The sequence below is a fragment of the Physeter macrocephalus genome, chromosome 5 (assembly GCF_002837175.3).
Source record: "Physeter macrocephalus isolate SW-GA chromosome 5, ASM283717v5, whole genome shotgun sequence".
NCBI classification, from domain to species: domain Eukaryota; kingdom Metazoa; phylum Chordata; class Mammalia; order Artiodactyla; family Physeteridae; genus Physeter; species Physeter macrocephalus.
The window spans coordinates 29,979,103-29,998,358 of NC_041218.1; the positions used below are offsets into that span (position 1 = coordinate 29,979,103).

General features: G+C 41.2%; 1 protein-coding gene across 9 annotated transcripts in view; it reads right to left on the reverse strand.

Annotated features, from left to right (window-relative positions):
• CPED1 (cadherin like and PC-esterase domain containing 1) overlaps window positions 1-19,256 on the reverse strand; it is a 327,103-nt gene that overhangs the window by 296,949 nt on the left and 10,898 nt on the right. The window lies entirely within an intron of this gene.

A 19,256-nucleotide genomic window follows, 5' to 3' on the forward strand; every position in this document is an offset into this window, starting at 1 on the left:
GTCTGGGAGGATCCCACATGCCGCGGAGCGGCTGGGCCCGTGAGCCATGGCCGCTGAGCCTGCGCGTCCGGAGCCTGTGCTCCGCAGCGGGAGAGGCCACAGCAGAGGAAGGCCCGCATACCACCAAAAAAAAAAAAAAAAAAAATATATAGAGTTCCTGGAGGAATACCGTGGCATGGAAATACCGAGCTCAACTCTGGCTGAAAAATAGAAATTAATAGCAACGCTTTTCATCTGCATTGTGCTTTTCTGTAGTAGTTCCAACTGCCTTATCTTTTAACAGTTCTTTTCGGTAAACACATTAGAGGAAATAGACTCAGAGAGGATGGAGTTTGCACCGGAAGGACAGGGGAGTACAGCTGAGAAGCAATCCCAGAGCTCTCTGGAGACGCACAACGCTGCTGCTTCTCTCCATCAGGACGCAGCAAAATTTGAATGCATCTCAGTGAGGCAGGATGGAGCTTCGTGTGAGAAGGGGCGGGTATCACTTAAGTATCATAATTTTATGTTCTTCCTTCAGTGGCTTAGTGCTCCTCCAAAGAAATATTCTTTCTCACGCTGACGTTTGAAATACCATTAACAAGAGGGAAGTTTTGGGACTTCCCTGGTGGCACAGTGATTAAGAATCTGCCTGCCAATGCAGGGGACACAGGTTCGAGCCCTGGTCCGGGAAAATCACACATGCCGTGGAGCAACTAAGCCCACAAGCCACAGCTACTAAGCCCGCACGCCTAGAGCCCGTGCTCCACAACAAGAGAAGCCACCGCAATGAGAAGCACGTGCACCGCAAGAAGAGTGGCCCTCACTCGCCGCAACTAGAGAAAGCCCGCGTGCAGCAACAAAGACCCAATGCAGCCAAAAATAAATAAATAAATTTATTAAAAAAAAAAGAGGGAAGTTTTGAATTGGCAAGTAGAAAGAATACTGACACTGAAATTCATTATACGGTTTAATGGCAGATACTATGTGTTTTCCTGAAAATTTGTGACTAAACCTTGATAAAGTAGACATTTTTTACTACTGGAAGGAGTGATGAAAGTGGGTGGGGGTTGGAGAAAGAAAAAAATGGGAGAGGCCAAAGAAGAGGAGACAAAGGGGTTGGAGAAGGCAGATGAGGGGGAAGAGGTAAAAAAATGAAATTGGGAAGTCACATTACTTTTAGTGGCAGCTCTGAATCAAATTGTCCATTTCAATGATCTAAGACACATTTTGTACCCTGTCTTTTCACTCCTTAAATTTCTTATTTCCCATTACTGACCGAATCAATTCCACATCTTTATCAAGGAATGTAGGCCATTTGAACTTAGACCCCATCTTCCTTCTCTGGTCATGTTGTACTCTTAGTCATTTCCATTCCTGATTCCATCCTGCTCCTTCATACAGACTCCACTGTGCCTTCAACCGACAATTCCTTCCTCTCTCGCCATTCTTCTGTTTAGCAAACTCCAAATCAAACAGTACCTCTTTGGAAAATTTTCATTGAAATACATCCTTCCATCAGCACTTATAAAATTGTGTCTCTCCCTGATGTGAGTGCCCTAACAGGCAGCCTGCATTGTCCCTGTGTCTCTAGTACACATCGTACATACTTAATAAATGAAGATATCTAGTAAATGAATGGACCGTAATGCTCTATCAAGATCTGATCTTTGAATATACATATGGAAAGAAGAAACAGCTTTAGCTTGTAAACCCTTTGAGGGCAGGAACCATATCCTATTTTCATTGCATACAAATGATGGCTATCTGAAAATTCATAGACAAAGCATGGTGTAGTACAGAAGGACACAAACTCTGCAACCAGGCTGCCGGCTTCGAATCCCCGGGTTCCACCAGCACTAATCATGTGACCTTGGACAGTACCTTCTTCCTAAGGCTGCTGTGAGGATTAAGGACTTAATATTTGTAAAGTGCTTAGAACTGTGCCTGGCCTAAAGGAAGTCCTATATATGTGTTTTTTAAATAATCATGTGTCAAAAAGAGCAGAGTCAGGAACACTGTTTCTGTATCTGAGCTTTGCCTGACACATGCTAACATAGGCTCTTAATACGTGTGTGATGAATACAAAGGAAAGAAAGAGAACACCAGCTATCACACCTTCTGTGCATGGTCCTTTGGGAAAACATGATCAGATATTTTCCCTTGTTAAAGGACATTGCGTTTTATTGATAACAAAACTATTTAAACTCAAGAATTTAACTGCAAACTGGGACATAACTCCCCAGCAAATGTTGCAATTGTTCGTAGTGATAAACAATTAAGAAGGAGTATTTGAAACCAACTACTGGTTGAGCCTTTGGACTCAGGAATTAGAGGGAAACAGTAGCCCACAGGAGGCCAAAATAAACAAACATGTGTCTAGGTGAAAGGGGAGATGGATGCTTCCAAATATATCAGTGTCACTCAAGCAAAATGCAGTGTCCAGAACTCCCTTCTCACATTATTTTCTTTCACAATCACAGGATGCTCCTCTCGATTACAGCTGGCTCGGGTACAGCAGTGATTTCACATGAGGAGAGTGTATTTTCAAACTTTATGTTCTTATTATTTTGAAAGATATACTCCCTCTTTCCCACCCCCACCCCCCAAACCATGATCAGTTTAAGTAAGAGCAGCATAGTTCTTACCGGCCTATCTTATAGAGAGCATATTTTAAATAAAGTGTTAATTACTGGCCATATTTTATCGTAACCTTTATAACACACTGAAATTTTAACTCATGTCTCAGACTACAGAGAATAAATAGGAAATGAGTTTGTCTGTCAAATTATGCTGTATTATCCTGCCAAATTATGTTGTATTATACAAACTGCCCCTGTTGTAATATTCATAACACCCTGTATCAGCAGAATGGCCCAATATCAAGGGGCGAGAACGGTTTTAGCTGGTCCAACAACAGCGGCACGCACTGCGTATATGAAATACAGTTATGTCAACCGCACCAGCAAATGCGGGATTATCAAATGCCCGGAGCAGCACGTTTGGAAATGAGAGCTCCTGATGACTCCTGCAAGTCTGAGGGTACATTTTTAGTGGAAGAATACATTTAACCTGGCTATCACTACAACAACTGAACTTAAGACTTGCGTGTCTGCTGCAGAGAATTTAGAAAAGAATGAGTGTTACTGGATGTTGACACTCTGAACCCCGAGTCACTTCCCTCTCTCCCTTCTTCCTGAGAGATCTGCAGAACAGCCCCTCAGAAATCACTTCGCTGGACTACACGAAAGTTGCTTTATAACCGAACACATTATTTTTATTGGAAGGACTTCAAAATCTGAAGCCTCTATGCCGCCTTAGGATAGAGTGTTGTAATAAACTAGTTGGAGGGTTAGATGCAGTCATGTAAGGAATCAAAAATCTAGATTTGGATTCTGGCTCTGCCACTTGTGTGCTTCATCCACTGGGGAGAGTGATGTAATCTCCCCACATCAGAGTTTTCTCATATGTATAGTTGAAGTAGCAAATCCTACTTCATGAGATTGTATGGTGAAATTAAATCAGTTTTCTATATGAAAGTGTCCAACACAGCATCCCACCAATAAACGATGTCACATATATACAAGTAAAATTGAATAAAAATCTATATCATATTGTAACTGCTTTTATATTAGGAATTCTGTAAGTTTTTCAATTAATATAGTTTGGTCTCTGTCATAAAAAGCCTTTCTACAGTAAACTATATGCTTCTATATACCCTGATACATATTTTTCTCTGTCGGGCTTATCATCTTTTAAGGCAAAAATATGATTTCTTTATTATGTTTATTGTCTGTTTCCCCACACCATAAAAGAAGGTAAATGAAAGCATATATTTTTGTCTGTTTTGTTCACTTTTGTTTCCCCAGCCTAAGAATAGTCCTTGGCACATACGGGCACATAATAAATATTCTTTGAATGAATGAATACAAACATCTTTTTTTTCAATATGTAAAATTCTTTTTTATAAATACTACCATGGAAGATTGGGATAGAAAGTGGTGAAAATTTGTATTAAGAAATTTGTTTCAAATGTAAAATTGATAGCTAGTGGGAAGCAGCCACATAGCACAGGGAGATCAGCTCAGTGCTTTGTGACCACCTAGAGGAGTGGGATAGGGAGTGTGGGAGGGAGACGCAAGAGGGAGGAGATATGTGGTTATATGTATATGTATGGCTGATTCACTTTGTTATAAAGCAGAAACTAACACAACATTGTAAAGCAATTATACTCCAATAAAGATGTTAAAAAAAATAAAAATTAAAAAAAGCAATTTGTTTCAGTAGAATAGTGGCAAGAATGACAAAAATAGAGTCAAATACTTGAGCAAAGTAATGAATTTACAGTAAAAAAAAATTCAATAAAGAGCTATATTATAAAGGCACTATATTTCTCAGTTACTATTAACAAGTCTTTACCAAGACTTACCACAAAAGCAAGAAATACAGCTCTTGAAAATATAGTAGAAATGAGAAATAAAACTTGTTTTTTTTCCATACGACAGAAAGATTTTTTTCTGGATTTATTAAAGTAGCCACGTATTTATGACACTTTTTGATGCTCAAATACAAATCACATAGTAGGCCTCGTATGTGTGTCATATACAACTAAAAGTCAAGTTGCCATGCTGTCTAGATTTTTGGCATTTTAGAAATATTATAGAGTCTATCATAGTGAATTACGTTTTAATTTTTCCACTACGAGAATAGAGAATTTTTTTCCATTGGCAAGATGTACACTTATTTTAGAGAATTCAAGGAATAAAATGGATGGAGTTTTCCAGGATGCATATCCTATACATTTTCTACTTAAACACTATTTATAATTGTAAGACAGTTTAGGAACTGCAGGTTCCCTGGATATGGAAACAGAGCCTGGGAGAATGTTCCCTACTTAAATGAACATATAATGACCCGCGGCCTCCATCTCACAGCTGACTCACCTGAACCTTGAGCCCATCGTGGAACGACCACATATTTCTCAGAACTACTCCATGACAACTGAGCACCCTCTGAATGTACCCCCAAACTGTACTTTGGGGCTATCCCAACACCCAACATCCAATGTAAGGCAAATTTACCCATCTGTGTGGCTCTATGTAAGTTCTAAACAAAAGCAATAAAGTTTCAATATTAAAGAGTATCCACAATATAGCTTTGATGAAATGGCACTCATTTAAATAGCTATTGTCAAAACTCATCTTCACCTATTCCTCAATCTAATTTTCCCTTTGACACTCTTCACAATTTATAGTTACAGATTGCTTGTTTACTGTCTGCCCTTCCTACACGTCTGTATGTTTCATGAGGGCCTAGACTTGTCTGCTTTGGTCATTGTTGTACACACAGCCTACTGCCAGGTTCTAAATAAGAGTGAATGGTAGGATGAATGAGCAAATGAATAAAGGCTAAATGCAAACTATGAGTTCATTACTTGCAAATATATGCATGCCCTTTCATTATTTTACTCACTGTCAGGTAAAAAAAAAATCCACTAGAAAGTCTCAGTGGAGGCTTCGACATCCGCATCTCAAGTCGTAAGATATCCATGACCTCTTCATCCCTAATGTCTCTCTTCTCCACTTCACTTCAACCACCCACTCCAATGGCCAAATCTTGCTTGATCTTTGTGGTCCCCCAAACAGTCCCATCTCTGAAATTATAAAATGAGATACTCCATTCTCTGATCACATTCATTTATTTCCAGATCTTCTCACTTACTCCTAATATATCAGTTCTTCAACCATTGGTCTTTCCCCCTAATGCCAACTTTCTACTAGCCTCCTTTCACCTTCCTTCTCCACATCTCAGATTCCAGGATCCAATACTCCCTACCCGGTACGTTAAATTCCCTTGTTCCACTGTACGTGCATCACAGTCATATGGCAAAACCTCAAGCATGTAAGAGCTGGGGACACAGCATTAAATAAGACAGGCAAGTCTCTGCCCTCACAGAGGTGACAGCCCATCAAGGAAAGCAGACATAAACATCTAGTTATAATAAATGATGACATGCCAGGTAAACCGGGAGGAAGAGGATGCTGTGAAAACTCTGATCTGAGAGAGCCATGGAAGATCTCTGCAACCTGCCTGACCTGCTCCTGGGCTGGGGTGCTGAGAGCTGCCGAAGAAAAGGGCTCAGTTGGACAGATCCTGGTTGGCAAAGCCAATTCAGTCCTCACACTCCCCAGACCATCCAACTATACTTCCTGGGTCAACTCTCTCTCATATTCTCCAAAGTGACAAACGTTCCCACTCTCCAGCTACCTCCTTATTTCTACAGATAACAGCCTCCTCCTGACAGAGGAAAGTAGCCATCTTAGAAGGAAACACACTGAGTTACACTACGTCTGTTTTGGCAAACCTATAGCCTATCAGCACAACCAGGATTTCCTCTTTTCTTCTGATTTCCAGAGAAGAAACCTGTCCACTTCTTATCGATGGTCAATCACTCTGCTTATTCTCCAGACTCCAGACTCCCCCTCCCTCCAGGCAAAAAACCTCCTCCCAAGTTCCACCCTCAAATCCCTGAGAACTTTCTCCTTCTTTTAGCTCCTTTTCCTGGATCCTTATTATCTCCTCCCCCTTCTCTCCCATGGGCTCTTTCTCAACATTTATTCATTTACCTATTTAATATTTTTGAATGCTTTCTATGTGTCAGGCATGGTTCTAGTCTCTGAGAAATACAATAGTGAAGAACCTGGATAAAGTTCTAGCTCTCACTGAGCTTACTTTTTAGTGGGAGGAGCAATAGACAATTAATGGAATCATGAAAGATAAGTTCCTGCAGACATAAGATATCTGGTCAGGGCAAAGTGTCAAAGATGACCCAGATGGTCATGCTGCTGTTGCTTGCATGTGTTATGAATGTTGTGTATGAAAGACAATGAGAGAAGAAAGATAATTCTTGGACAGAGAGAAAAGATAAGAAGAGGTATTAAAACAGAAGTCCTTGAAGGTCAGCAGCAGAGGTACTTTTTATTGTGAGTGGTAAATACGGTCAGGTAGGCAACAAGAAATAACTGGCAATGAAGATAAAATTGGAGCTAATGCAACATGACTTATTACCTTGTTAAGTAGCTGGTAGGAAACCAAAACCTAGTTAGCAGTAGAAAATTTAAAAGTCAGGTCATGGAAGCAACCTAAATGCCCATCAACAGATGAATGGATAAAGAAGATGTGATACATATATACAATGGAATATAACTCAGCCATAAAAAGGAACAAAATTGGGTCATTTGTAGAGACGTGGATGGACCTAGAGACTGTCATACAGAGTGAAGTAAGTCAGAAAGAGGAAAACAAATATCATATATTAACACATATATGTGGAATCTAGAAAAATGGTACAGATGAACCGGTTTGCAAGGCAGAAATAGAGACACAGATGTAGAGAACAAACATATGGACACAAAGGGAGGAAAGTAGGGGGATGAGGGGTTGGGGGGTTGGGGGGATGAACTGGGAGATTGGGATTGACATGTATAAACTAATATGTATGAAATAGATAACTAATAAGAACCTGCTGTATATAAAATAAATAAATAAAATTAAATTTAAAAAAATAAATAAAATGAAGCTATAATTGCAAAAAAAAAAAAGTTGGTCACTTTATGCTGGTCTTTCTACCTAGGTACAACTTTGATGAACTTTGATGCCGTTTACAAAAAACCATAGCAGGGAAGAAGTGGATGAGGAAAACTAGACTTACTAAGATAAAGTGAGGATGTTTTCTTGTTTTCTTGGTTTTCTGAATGGATGGGTACCATGATAGAATTTCAGAAGACCAGACTTCTACTACCTAAATCACAGGATTTCCTAAGAACTATATGTCATGGTTCCCACAATGCAGAAGATAAGTTTTTTTGTTTTTTGGGGTTTTTTTTAATGGAAGCATTCAGTGACCTGGGTGACCATGCCACAAGAGGGAGACCTAAGATCTGTCTTAAGGAGGCATCTAATGGCACTGGGGGAACACTGGGAGGCAGAGCACTGCGAGGAGAGGTCAGTGAGTAAACCACACTGTGGAGCCAGGTTGGGTGTAGAAGTGAGACAGAAAGGGGGCAGGGTACAACCCTTAAAAAACTGACAGCCATTGAGGATACGACATAAACTAGTTAGAACCAACTAGGTCCAAGATGGCAGACAAGTCGACTTCCCTTGAGCCTCAATAGACGCTCATTGTAATACAGCAGCTAGATGACACACCCACAGGCACCATGACAGTCCCAAGGCCAACCATAAAAGGCCAAAATGTGGGCTGTGGCCCAATTCCTGGCAGTTTCCACCCCTTCCCCAAAATACTGTAGTTGCAATACTCCTCCCATTCATTAGCCTATGAAATTACCTACCCCTATAAAAACCGACAACCCCATACCCTGAGGCCTCTTGCCTTCCAAAATGGCCCACACTCTGTCTGTGGAGTGTGTCTCTCCCTGAATAAACCTTCATTCACTTTACTCTGGCTCGCTCTCGAATCTTTTCCTGCGCGAAGCCAAGAACCCACACTTGGCGGCTGTCCCAGGGACTTGCCTGAGTCCTGGGATGTGACGATGCTCTTGAGCCCCACCTTCCTTCCTGCAACAGAAGGAGAGGCAACAACAGGACAGTCGCACCTCACAGTGTGAGGGAGAGGTCAGGTACAGAGGATGAAAACATTCCAGAAGCGGAGCGAAACGTCCCAAAGAAAGGATGTGCTGTGAAGATCTTAAGTAAACAGAGAGAGAGTCTGTAAGCCTGACACATGAGAAGAAGAGAGGGGGGCACAAAAGAGGAAAACAGAAGAGAACAGCAGGACGGAGCCTGACCCGGCCATCCTAAGCTAGAAAATATTTAATGAGAAAAAAACATCAAATTGCCTTAGTCCACTGGGAACATCTGAAACTCTGAGACTTAAGAGATATAGTATGATTTTTGCTCATCAGAAGAGACTTCCCACTCCATCTATAAAGTACGAAGCATATAACCTGATGGTAAACCATGAGAATGCCTCGGCCATCTCTGTCTAAGGCCCTTCTCTGCCCTCCCAGCTCAGAACCACACTGCGCCTTTCTAAGAGGGATGTGCAGTATAGAGCCTGTGCAGCCAGAGGAAGGAGAAGAGGAGTGCCTGGAGAAGAGCAACTTTCAAGACAGGAAAAAAAAAAAAAAGAAAACAAGGCCACTTCTCAGCTCTTCAAACCCCAGCCAATGCACAGACAGGCTGGGGCGTAGCTTTAATTGTGTGTTGCCCATTCCTTCCCCAGGCTGACCCGCACACAGAGCAGGAGTCTTGGAGATAGTGAGAAACCGAAAACAAACCAAGAACACAAGAACAGGGGTTTCTCCTGGAGTCCCTGTCTGGAGTCTGCTGCTGTGATTGCTTGCCTCGCCCCGCCTGCAGTTGCTGACTGCCTATCTTACCCACCTGAAGTGCTCATCCATTTCAACCAACACGGAGGAGCTTAGATTCCCTCTCTGCTTCTCCCAAACTTTTGTTCCTCTTTTCTAGCTGTTTTGAAAGTCATAGCAAGCATCTTTTTCAGCTTCCTCTGGAGGCTGTTCCTCCAACGAATTCAAGACTCCTTTCCTTGAGGTGCCACCCACGATGCACAGCTGTGGGCCATCAGTTTACTATTTGCTATAACTTTACAGACATAACAAAACCCAGCTGAGATTACAAAAACACAGGACGAGCTGGGAGATGGTGGTCATGATAGCGTCCTTCGAGACATCTTTAAGAATTAGATAAAGCTTTAAATGAGATCAGAAGAGAATGTAAATTACTTTTTCTTCTGGCACAGTTGATTTTATTTTCTATTTTGGATCAAATAAAAACCACTCTAAGTGTCCCTCTTTTGCCTCTTCTCCTTCCTTCTGCTTTCCTCTTTCTCTACAATTCTTTCCCATTCTCAGTCTTTTATTAATCCGACACTTAATCACATAGAGCTTCAGAGGAGGAAGATGTTATTTGCTTTCCATCCTCAAACCCTGATAGCGTTTGCTGGTCTTAGAGTAACAGCTCCCCAGGCCCCTGAATCTTATCACGGTGTCAGCAGTAGTTAAAGGACATCCGTAAAAATATAATAAAATATAAAATCAACAATTCCCAATTATGAAATACCAAGCAGAGGACAAGGAGAGACCTTGTTCTTTTGAAAAATGTTAAAATAATAGCAAGCCTCTGTCCCCCATGCCAAAACAAGGAGTTAATTCAGCAATTCAGTCTTAAAATAGAAGTCCATACAAAGGCAACGTTAACAGAAAGGAAAGAACACTGGGGTCATTACAACAATATCAATACCTAAGCAGCATACAGTCTACCAAACAGTTTAATGGATGCCAGAGACCCTGAATCTAAGTCAGAGGCTTTGCCAGCAACACCCCAAGGACTTCTGAATCCTGAGTTTCCATTCTACTTCCCACCCCACTCCCCCATTCATTGTCTGCTGACACCACTTAAGCTCCACTAGGTGTACTTCTCTTTCCTCATCTGCAAATGAACATCAACCTCCCATCCTACTTTTCTCGCTGTTGTAAGGATCAAAGGAGACTCAAACAGTGTAATAAAATCTTTAGAAAACGTACAACCCCTCATAAATGTAAGGCGTATTTAAATATCTCTTGAAAAGTGATCACATTGGGACTTCCCTGGTGGTCCAGCGGTTAAGACTCTTGTGCTTTCACTGCAGGGGGCACGGGTTTGATCCCTGGTTGGGGAGCTAAGATCCCGTGGCCAAAAAAAAGCAATGGCATAAATATCACTTAAAAAGTCATAGCATAAAAGTGATCTTGACAAATTAAAATATTTTAAATTGTTAAAAGATAAACTGAGGCATATTTAAAATTTTAAGAGTTTATTTGAGCAAAAACCCATTCCAGTTGGACAGCACCAAACCTGAGGTGATTAGGAACATTCCGCCAATGGGAGCTGGGGAAAGACTTATATAGAGAAAGTATGGAAGCAGAGAAAGGAAATTATTGATGAGCTGTAGCCTAAAGCCTAGTTGGCTGTTTGTGACTGGTCGTCCTCGGCGTTTTGATTTTGGAACCCTGAGCCATTCACAGAATTAGATTTTGGTTTGCCTACAGAGGCCCACACAGCCTCACAGCCACCTCGGTCTAATGGGCTCCTTGTTTAATTAACTTAACAAAATTAAGACCCTAAAAACTTCAATCAAATGATTTCATAAGGGTTCTGTCACAAGTAGAATATTAAAGGGCTGTGTTTATATACTAGGGGCATTAAAGCATTTAAAAATAATCAATGGATCACCATTTCTACTATTCTTCTCTGCTAAAAATCCAGTGTCAGAGCAAACATATCATTATGAAAATAAAATATGGCCCTTGAGACCATATACACAATGGACACACTTTTTAGATTTGGGTGCCAGATAAAAATTAGGCAGTATGTTCATTGCACAACTAAATATGATTTAATTTTATACCTTGTTATAATGTCCTATAAATAAATTCACAACCAGGATACAAAAAGCCCTTAGCAAGATTACATTACCTCTTTGGGGCTTAGAAACATGATCACCATTGTTTGCTCTTAGGACCTTCCATAGGACTTACCTATTAACTTCCTGAACTCACTTTCATTCTCCACTTTAATCCTATTCCCTTCTCCGCACTGTCCCTACTACAAGGCTTGCTGCACATCCTTCCACCACCCATCCTGCCCAGTTTATGACCTCGACTCTCCTCCTAGCCATGCAGTCCTCTCTGCACTTCACCACTGCACACACTAAGACCCCAGGCGTCTGCATCAGGCCATCATGAAAAAACTTGTGGTGGCCAGCCAAGAATCTCTTTCAGCACCATGGCAAATATGCCCTCCCCTGGATAGAGAGTCCAGCCTAAATGAAACACCTGCTGGATGCAAGGATAGAATTCAGGCACTGAGATGGTGATTAAGATTCTCCATCCACTGTCGATCCAGTCACCACATTCACACTCCCAGGAGAGGTTCCTAAGGCCACTTCAAGTGTCTAATATTGTCAATCCATGCAGATAGCATCCCCGGCTCCTTTCTTCTCCCCTCAGCACTCACATCCAAGTAGCAACCAGTTGATCTGGATTCTCCCCAGAAATCCAGGGTCCCCATGAATTGCACAGATGGTTAAGGATGGAAAGCCAACACACTCCATGCAGGTGGTCCTGCGTCTCCAGGGCAGCAAAGGTCAGCTCCAGTTCTTGGGTGAATGAAAGGCTACAGGATAGAGGCACACATCTCACAAACCCAGAGGAACTCTGCCTCACCCTACCCTTGTGGGGCTCAAAGTATTAAAAAGAATGGGGGAACGGGTATTAAATATCCAGACACCAAAGTCTGCAGAAAGGAAATATCCTGCCTTATATCAAATGTGTAGACCAAGTCTCCTTAAGTGCACATTTATGCCTTGGCACACACTGCTTGTTTGCTTACTCTGAGCACCCTTGTTCACTCAGAGAGAACAGGGTGGCTGTTCACACTCTACGGCCTCCTCATCTTGTCCCTTCAGCTCACTGGCCAGTACCAATACACAAGCTTGAGGACTACTCTGGGTAACTGTCTTCCCAGCCTGACTGAGCCCTGAGAGCCCTCTTCTCTGTGCTTCCCCGTTAGAAGCCTCCATCCAGTCCGCCCTGAACCTCCTCACATTGCCAGATGCTGTACCATCACACCACCACCTCATAACACAACCCCACGTATTCCTGCCAAAATCTTAGAGCTCTCCAAATTACACACTCATTCTAGAATGTTTAAGTATTTCATGGCCAACTTTTTGCTTTAAAAATCAAAAATTGGCAGGAAATGACAATATCCAGTAATACCACAACATAAGCACTATCTCTAGAGGAAGGAATAAGACATCATCTAATACTGTTATCAAATTTTCAACTCCCTAAACTCTATAATCCTTTCCGTAAGGGATGGATTGTGTTGCAGAATATCGTTTGGCTTTTTTTTTCTGTGACTTGCTAGAAAAGTAAGTTCTCTTCCTAGAAGTCCAGTTTATTCTTAAAGGGTCCACCAGAGGGTCTCATAGGTCAGGCCTAAAGAAGAATGCATCTCTTCAAACATGACAGATTGCTTTGGTTTTCTCAGGAAAGCAGGAGGTAAGGACATCTTATAAATGGAGAAGGACCTGGATGAACCCAGTGGAGATCAGTGTTTAAGAATCCAATTGAAAGCCCAAAAGAAGAATTTAAGGACTGCTGGCCACCACAGGAAGTCCTATACTGGACACGCAGCGTGAATTATGCGAGCTCCCATTCATCCAACGTTTTATGTGCCAGGCACTGTGTAAACTTGATCCCTGCCCTGATCTAACTGCCAGTAATTTATTAGAAGGTTTTGTGTAAATGGTAGTCTTCCCAGGGAGTAGTTGCATTATTGCAAGTACTTGGTTACTTTGTTCAGGGTTTTGCTAAGAATTGTGCTTAAGATCATATGCACATCTTTGGATGATGAGACATCCTCCCATTTATATCACAGAAAAGGGCTCCTTTTAAAGTGTTGTTATTTTATATTAAAAGCAGGAGACAATTCTAGCTTCTTGAGGTTTCTATTTCTGACAGAAGATATTTTCACAAATACATTTTCTCTGCTCTACAGCAAACAAGTGTGTTTAAAGCAGACAGTATTACTTTAACCATTGTTTACTTTAAAAGAAAAGTATTACTTTAACCATTGTTTCTTTAAAAGAACAGTAATCAGCTTACCTCTTTTCCCCTCTATACTCCCCCATGAAAAAGAAAATTAACTGCTCCAAATCTATCTGCTCTAAAAATAGCTTATGTATAGATCTAAAATACATGGATAAATAGGTTTAGCTTATGTGTAGGAAGCTTCAGATGTGTTAATTTTCACTATTTACTTGGAAAAAATAATTAATAATAAATGGAGGAGTGAGGAAAAACCTATTTGAAATCACTTCTGCCCTCTGGGTGTGTCTAGTAGGGAAGGTTTACTGCTCAGTATGAAAATCGACTTTCTGGCTGATACTTTGCTAAAGTCAGGCAGTTCCTGCCTGCTACATAAAAGTTAATTTCCTGTTCCATTTTTCCTGAGGCATCTGTGCACTTTGGCTAAATTAATGTTAGATTTTCCACTAGGAAAGAAGCAGGCTCAAGGCTGAAACTATTGAAATGCTATTATACTTCCTATCACTTGTTAAAGAAACAGTGAAACTCAACTGTGACAGTGCCAATTTGGACTCCTAGTGGTATTTTCAAAAATAACTGTATAAATGGATAAAGAAGATGTGGCACATATACACAATGGAATATTACTCAGCCATAAAAAGAAATGAAATTGAGTTATTTGTAGTGGGGTGGATGGACCTAGAGTCTGTCATACAGAGTGAAGTAAGTCAGAAAGAGAAAAACAAATACCGTATGCTAACACATATATATGGAATCTAAGGAAAAAAAAGGTCATGAAAAACCTAGGGGTAAGACGGGTATGGAGACGCAGACCTACTAGAGAATGGACTTGAGGATGTGGGGAGGGGGAAGGGTAAGCTGTGACAAAGTGAGAGAGTGGCATGGACATATATACACTACCAAACATAGAATAGATAGCTAGTGGAAAGCAGCCGCATAGCACAGGGAGATCAGCTCGGTGCTTTGTGACCACCTAGAAGGGTGGGATAGGGAGGGTGGGACGGAGGGAGATGCAAGAGGGAGGAGATATGGGAATATGTATATATGTATAGCTGATTCACGTTGTTATAAAGCAGAAACTAACACACCATTGTAAAGCAATTATACTCCAATAAAGATGTTAAAAAAATAAAATAAAATAAAATAAAATAACTGTATAACCTGACATCTGTATAGCACACTATACTATAAGTTTTGAAAGAAAAGAAGAAGTATCCCTGGTACTCACAGTTATGCTGTATATATGTACTCTTCTCCCTCAAGAGGCGCCAAGTGCAATGAGAATATTTTCATGGCCTTATTCTTCGGGACATGTTAAATTAATTGAACAAGTAGGCCTGTAGACTGAGGTGGCTGTAATGCCCGTGGTCTATATAAGTAGATCAAAGTGGAGGTTTTGAAACTGACACTTAAGTACAACCAATCACAAGCAGCCTTAAAGGGGGCTTTAAGCGGTGGCCAATCGATAATTTCCTTGCTCTGCTTCCTTCCACCTTTTCTCCGTAAAAGTGTCTCCCTGGGCTCGTGCCCTCGGAGCGTTCCTAGCCACTTCGGGTTTGGTGCTGCCCAATTGGAATCGACTTTTGCTCAAATAAAGTCTTAAAGTTTCCAATGTGCCTCAGTTTATCTTTTAACAAATGTGATAATGTTTAGTCGCCTGCCTTTTATAATCTCCATGTTTTCCAAAGCATTCTGCCTAATTCGTGCCTAACTTGATCCCATATCAGCCCTGTAACAGGCATTTCCACCCACATGCCACAGTCCACGAAAATGAACCCCAAAGGGTCACTTGTCCATGGTCACTCAACTTTTCAGCATCAGTTCTGGGTCCCCATCTGTGTGTGTTCTCTTTTGCCTGGAGACCGTGAGTGGGGCGCAGCAGGGTCTGCCTCAGATACACAGACTTTTAACAGGTGGTTCACGAGGTTTCCAGAAGTCTACACCACCAGCCTGACACCATCCACTTTTTCTTATTGCAAAACCGACGAGAAACACCAGGATCCTGGAGCAATATTACTATTTAAATAAATTCTCCTTTCTTCCCATAGATGAGTCATGGTCGTCAGGCTTTTTCCCTTGCCTGACTCTCCCATCCTGAATTGGCCACTCTTCCCCAGATGTCTCTCTTAGTCATAGTCAGAATGGCAGCAGATACCGGGTTCTTTTTATCGAGATCAGCTGTGAGGTATGTTATAAGATATTGGCTATAAAAAGAATTAAAATATCAAAATTTGTCATAATTTACACTTTATAAATCAGGGAGCATGTGCTGCATGCCCACTACTTGCAGGCAAACACTTTCTTGAGTGGGACAAGAAGTATTGTGCACAACCCTGGCAAACCAGTGGAATGTGCCTGCATTTGACTGCACTGAGTGTCAGAAAGAAAAGTGACAGACTGTTAGTATAGGACACACCGCTTTAAACACCTGCCTGAGCAAAATATAACGAAGAAAGCGCACAGGCCGAGGATCAAAAATATGTACTATATGTGCATTATTGAAACAAATATAAGCCATTTAAAGTGCTTGTTTTTGTGCTCAGAGCTTAAACCCAGCTTCTCGGGGGCAAGAAGGACACCGAAATTTATTGAACACCAACTCCGGTCAGCCCCCATGCTTCCTATTTTCAAACACATATTCAGTTTTCACAGGTAAGGCTTAGTTAGCTTCATTTTTTCAATGAGAAAATTGAGAGTTTAGAAATCTAGGTAAAATTTGTCTAGGTGCTATAGCTAGTAAATGACACACCTGGAATTTGAACCAATGTGTAAGAAAGCCCATGTTTGTTCCACAACATTCTGATGCTCTATTAGACTGCTTATTCCGTATACTAAACAGGTTTGGGGTTAGAAGCCTTGCTGGGGATAGTCAGGTCTGTTCTCCCCATCAATATGCAGAGCCTCAGAGCCTCCCCCTTAAAGAGTTATTCTGATTGGGTTGCAGTACAGGCAAACTGGTGAGGGGTTCTAGTCAGAGTCCCCAAGTAAGGATTAGTGAAACCAAATGCAGTTCTATTTCAGAACACGTTGATAGGACCCATTCTGCACTTTCAAATTCATGTGCTCTTCTTAATTATTACTTTGGTTCATCTATTAAGTACCCATAGCCTCTATTAGTGAATTTAATTGAAAGTTGAATAAATTTTTTTCATTAAGATCCTTATATATAACCAAGACTCAATCAATGCATCTTCTATCATTAGGTTCCTTTTTTAATCCTGTGCCTGATAACCAAGATATTTTGGTTTGCATTTTGAACAAGTCTTTGTAAAGTACAAAGGTTGACAAAGGACTTCTACCTTGCAGATTTCCAACTTTGGTATAGTTTCTGTTAGAGAACATAAATCCTATTTTAGAACATGAGCTCATCCTTTTAGTGAGAATGGCTCCCTAGAAAAAATATCCAGTGGAAACCAAAGAGAAAAGTAAAACCAAAACATTCTTTTCACCCCAAAGGCCACAGACTCCAAGTTGATAATAGGAAGCACTTTTTATAATGTCAGTGTATCCAGTGGTTTCCATTTCAGAGGGTTTAATCTTATGAGAGTTTCCAATTCCATTAGAACAAGAAACAGAATTGCTTACAGAGAGAAAGAGGCAGAGGCTATTGCCACTATTGTGCAAAAAAAAAAAAAACCAAGAGAGAATGACACCTATAAACTGATTAATTCCTTGATTCAAAGGAAATGTAACATAACTTGCTTAAATATGAGCTTCATCAAGACTTCATTAAAGTTTGTCTAATGTAAGCAAATTCGAATTTGTATAAAATTCTCTCAGTATGAACAATTTTTCATCCATGTGCATATTTCATTGTAAAAATTTAACATAGCTCTAATCAACTATCTCAGAGAGAGACTGGTTCAAGATGGTGGAGTAGAAGGATGTATGCTCACTCCCTATTGTAAGAGCACCGGAATCACAATTAACTGCTAAACAATCGTCGACAGGAAGACACTGCAACTCACCAGAAAAGATACCCCACATCCAAAGACAAAGGAGAAGGCGCAGTGAGACAGTAGGAGGGACGCAATCACAATAAAATCAAATCCCATAACCACTGGGTGAGTGACTCACAAACTGCAGAACAATTATACCACAGAAGTCCACCTACTGGAGTGAAGGTTCTGAGCCCCACATCAGACTTCCCAACCTGGGGGTCCGGCAATGGGAGGAGGCATTCCCAGAGAATCGGACTTTGAAGCCTAGCAGGATTTGATTGCAGGACTGAGGGAAACAGAGACTGCACAAAATAGTGTGTGAATCAGGAACAAGGGGAAAGGAGCAGTGACCTCATAGGAGACTGAACCAGACCTACCTGCTAGTGTTGGAGGGTCTCCTGCAGCAGCAGAGGGTGGCTGTGGCTCACTGCGGGGACAAGGACACTGGCAGCAGAAGTTCCGGGAAGCACTCCTTGGCATGAGCATGCCCGGAGTCTGCCATTCGCCACACCAAACACCCAGTAGCCTCCTGTGCTGGGTCACCTCAGGCCAGACAACCAACAGGGAGGGAACTCAGCCCCACCCATCAGGAGACAAGCAGATTAAAGTTTTACTGAGCTCTGCCAACCAGAGCAACACCCAGCTCTACCCACCAGCAGTCCCTCCCATCAGGAAACTTGCACAAGCTTCTTACATAGCCTTATCCACCAGAGGGCAGACAGCAGAAGCAAGAAGAACTACAAGACTGCAGCCTGTGGAACGAAAACCACATTCACAGAAAGATACACAAAATGAAAAGGTAGAGGACTACATACCAGATGAAGGAACAAGATAAAACCCCAGAAAAACAATTAAATGAAGTGGAGATAGGCAACCTTCCCGAAAAAGAATTCAGAATAATGATAGTGAGGATGATCCAGGACCTCAGAAAAAGAATAGAGGCAAAGATTGAGAAGATGCAAGAAAGGTTTAATAAAGACCTAGAAGAATTAAAGAACAAATAAACAGAGATGAACAATACAATAACTGAAATGAAAAATACACTAGACAGAATCAACAGCAGAAAAACTGAAGCAGAAGAACGGATAAGTGACCTGGAAGACAGAATAGTGGAATTCACTGCCACGGAACAGAATAAGAAAAAAGAATGCAAAGAAATGAAGACAGCCTAAGAGACCTCTGGGACACCATTAAACACACCAACATTCACATTATAGGGGTCCCAGAAGGAGAAGAGAGAGAGAAAGGACCCGAGAAAATATTTGAAGAGATTACAGTCAAAAACTTCCCTAACATGGTAAAGGAAATAGCCATCCACGTCCAGGAAGTGCAGAGAATCCCAGGCAGGAAAAACCCAAGGAGAAACATGCCAAGACACATAGTAATCAAATTGACAAAAATTAAAGACAAAGAAAAATTATTAAAAGCAATAAGGGAAAAACGACAAATAACACACACGGGAACTCCCATAAGGTTAACAGCTGATTTCTCAGCAGAAACTCTATAAGCCAGAAGGGAGTGGCATGATATACCTAAAGTGATGAAAGGGAAGAACCTACAACCAAGATTACTCTACCCAGCAAGGATCTCATTCAGATTCCATGGAGAAATAAAAAGCTTTACAGACAAACAAAAGCTAAGAGAATTCAGCACCACCAAACCAGCTCTATAACAAATGCTAAAGGAACTTCTCTAAGTGGGA